This window comes from Limulus polyphemus, unplaced genomic scaffold (genome assembly GCF_000517525.1).
Source record: "Limulus polyphemus unplaced genomic scaffold, Limulus_polyphemus-2.1.2 Scaffold10578, whole genome shotgun sequence".
Classification (NCBI taxonomy): domain Eukaryota; kingdom Metazoa; phylum Arthropoda; class Merostomata; order Xiphosura; family Limulidae; genus Limulus; species Limulus polyphemus.
Window position 1 is genome coordinate 12,012 of NW_013676188.1, and position 3,686 is coordinate 15,697.

Consider the following 3,686-nt stretch of genomic DNA (forward strand, 5'->3'; position numbering starts at 1 on the left):
GTTGTATTATAATATTGTTGTAGCTCACACATACCTCCTGGTTGTTTTATAATATTGTTGTAGCTCACCCATACCTCCTGGTTGTTTTATAATATTGTTGTAGCTCACCCATACCTCCTGGTTGTTTTATAATATTGTTGTAGCTCACTCATACCTCCTGGTTGTTTTATAATATTGTTGTTTAACACAGGTTGTTGAGAGCAGTTCTTCCATTTTAGTTTAGATTATTGTAACATTACTGAGAAGATTTTAAGGTTTGTATTATGTCATTTTCTACAGGCTTAATAGAACTCTCTGTTCGGTGAACCTTTCTTTGAAAATCGGTTGATTATCAATGTGGTAAAATTTGTTGAGAAAACGTTCACAGTCTTATGGTAGCTTCAGAGAGAATTCGTGGATGGCAGAAAGAGGTTTGGGTTCATTAAATAACAAAGTTCGACATCTGAAAGAGTTATAATGATGATGAAGATGATTGATAGAACATAAAACATTTTATTTATAAGGTTCGAACGTTTTGGAATAAATTATACCATCTTCAGCGAAATCTAAAAATTATGTTACAAAGATGATTATAACTAAAATTATAATAACATAATCATTGGTTTAGTTAGTTATTAAGAAAAGCGGTAAATTGACGGATGAAACGATGTTTATATATATAACACAACAGCTGAGTTAAGTGTGAAAATGTAGAACAATTTTAGATCTAAAGAGCTTTGTGAGTTGTTAAGGGTTGGATAGTCTTTAGCTATGAGTAGACTTTATTTAATGTAGAGGTCAAGGTCTGAAGATACTGTGGTGATGATAGAGAAATCGTTAAATATTGTGACCTGTGGTTTCAGAATGTGATCGAATGAATGAGTGGCTGGGTTTAAGTAGTGGATGGTTGGTTCTGTTAGATATTCCTAAATGTTCACAGACTCTAGTCTTTAAGTGGCGTTTTGTTTTGTCAATGTACGTGACCTTACTACACATATACACGAGCCATGAACGTAGAAGTTTAGCTACTTGATCTTTGTAATGAAATAAGTGTTTAATAAGTCTGTATATTAGTCTGAGGCTATGTCTGTATATTAGTCTGAGGCTAGGTCTGTATATTAGTCTGAGGCTATGTCTGTATATTAATCTGAAGCTAGGTCTGTATATTAGTCTGAGGCTAGGTCTGTATATTAGTCTGAGGCTATGTCCGTATATTATTCCAAGCTGAATTTGAGGATATACGTTTTTTATTATGGAAAATAATTGTTTTTTAATTGGTAGGGATTGCGAACCCATAAAAGGAAGGGAGATAATGAGGGGAAATTTGTGGACGGTGTGTACATTGGCTGGTGTACTAAGTAAACTAATGATTATGTTATTACATTGTAATTTTAGTAATAATCATCTTTATAACACTATTTTCAAATTACGCTGAAGATGGAACAAGTTATTCCGAAACGTTCGAACCTTGTAAATAAAATGTTCTATGTTCTATCAACCGTCTTCATTTTCACAATTAAACTTCTATCTTATGTAATCTAGAGGCACAGGATTTGGAAAATATGGAACACAAGGTCTACCCAACTGCGCCACCCGATGTCCTCAAGCTGTTGCTGAGGGATCAGTTTGTAGACGCCTTGGACAATCCACAACTGAAGATACAAGTGAAGCAAGCACACCCCTCTACTATGCAGGATGCAATGGCTAGAGCTCTTGAATTTGAATCCTACATTACGTCCAGCACAGATATACCAAGGTTGGTACAGTCATCAGGATTCAAGGGCAGAAAAGGTCAGCTTTCAGAGAGGTTTGAGGTACTTTGCTGGCACTGTAACAAACCTGGGTACAAGCTTCGGGAAACCAGTAGTGGTTGGTGTTGAGGGACGCCCACCAACCCCCATTGTGAAAGTCCCAACAGCTAAGTGTCTACGTGACAAGAAAGCTGGGTGGCCAAAAATGCAACTTTGTCATAGATTCTGCATCTCAGCAAACCTTTGTGAGTATCAAGGTGCTAGATCACAAAGGAGTACCAGAAGCTGCATAGAAGCTGTGTGGTGTGACAGGACATTATGCAAGGTTGTTGGGACCAGTGTGGGTAACTATTGAGCTCATGAGCATAAAGGACAAACACAAAGTATACTTTGCTGACATTGAAGACCCATGCATATTAGGGTTGGACTACTTAATACCGAGGAAGTGTGTAGTTAACTTTCATAAAATGACGTTTGGGAACAACAAAGGCCAAATTCCTGTAAATGTTGCTGCATCTGTTGATTTGCATGTCACAGTGCTTAAGTCAACTACAATACCCCTATGTCAGAGAAGATAATTTGTGGTAGAATAAAAAGAACATTTCCAAGGAAGCCCAATGCTTGTGAAGCAGAGGAAAACCCATCCAGGCCAGTGGACGTGAAGATTGAAAGGTCATCAAGTAGTACCCATAACAGTGGCTAATATCTCTAAATGTGAGCAGACACTTAAGGAAGGGGCATTTTTGGATGTGTGCCAGGAGGTAGAGCTAGTCAATGTTGAGGCAAGAAGTATAACAATAAAGAAAGGATATCCTCTCCCAGAACATTTAACTGACCTCTATAAGAAGAGCATACTCAATTTGTCATCATCACAGGCTCTTCGGGTTAGGGAACTTTTGGCGAATTATGCAGACGTCTTTTCAAAAGGAGATCACGACCTTGGCTGCAACAGACCTTGTGGAGCACAGAATAAACACAGGCAATCACCGTCCAATAAAGACCCTCCAAGGAGGATAACTCCAGCAAAGCGACAAGAGATGGAGAAGGTCATAGCTCGCCTAATTAAGGGAGGGATAATCGAAAAATCAAATAGCCCTTGGTCAGCTCCCGTCATGTTAGTCCAGAAGAAGGATGGGGCCCAACGTTGCTGTGTGGACTTTAGAGCTCTTAATAGTATAACCGAAAAGGACTCATACCCACTGCCAAGAATTGATGATACTCTTGATGCCATAAGTGGAGCCAGGTGGTTTTCAACTCTGGACTTTGTGTTGGGTTTCTATCAAGTGAAAATGGCTGAAGCAGATAAACCTTAAACTGCATTTGGTTATGGCCAAGGTCTCTGGCAATACTGTATGATGCCATTCGGGCTTAGTAATGCTCCAGCAACATTTGAGAGGCTGATGGAAAGAGTACTGGAAGGCCTACAATGGAGGATAGCTCTAGTATACCTGGATGATGCCATTGTGTTTGCAACAACGTTTGATGAGGAAATGTCCCGGCTAGAGGAAGTATTCAAGCGTTTGAAAGCAACAAACCTTAAACTCCATCCCAAGAAATGCCACTTATTGCAGAAAGAGGTGCTTTACTTGGGTCACATTTTAAGTGAGGATGGTGTGTTAACTAATTCTGACAAGGTGAAATTAGTGCATGATTGGGCAACACCAGACAATGTGGGAGAGTTAAGAAGTTTCTTGGGACTCTGTACTTATTACCGGAAGTTTGTGAAGGACTTTGCAACTATAGCTGCTCCACCACATGATTTGACAAAAAAAAGGCCAGAAGTTTGAATGGACAGTTTCTTGCCAGCATGATGTCAAGACATTGAAAGAAAAATTGGCCTCAGCCCAACTTTTAAAGCTTCCACATCCCCCACTGCCGTACATACTGGATTGTGATGCTAGTAATGTCGGAATTGGAGGAGTATTTTCCCAGAAAGTGGGAGAAAACAAACATGTG

The 3,686-nt window shown here is 39.3% G+C and overlaps 1 long non-coding RNA gene across 1 annotated transcript in view; it reads left to right on the forward strand.

Moving 5' to 3' along the window:
• Nucleotides 1-845: 845 nt before the first annotated feature.
• Nucleotides 846-3,686, forward strand: part of LOC111083661 — a 4,287-nt gene continuing 1,446 nt past the window's right edge. The window contains exons 1-2 of the long non-coding RNA XR_002609169.1: nt 846-861; nt 1,783-1,786. This is a non-coding gene — a long non-coding RNA (uncharacterized LOC111083661). The remainder of the gene's footprint in view (nt 862-1,782; nt 1,787-3,686) is intronic.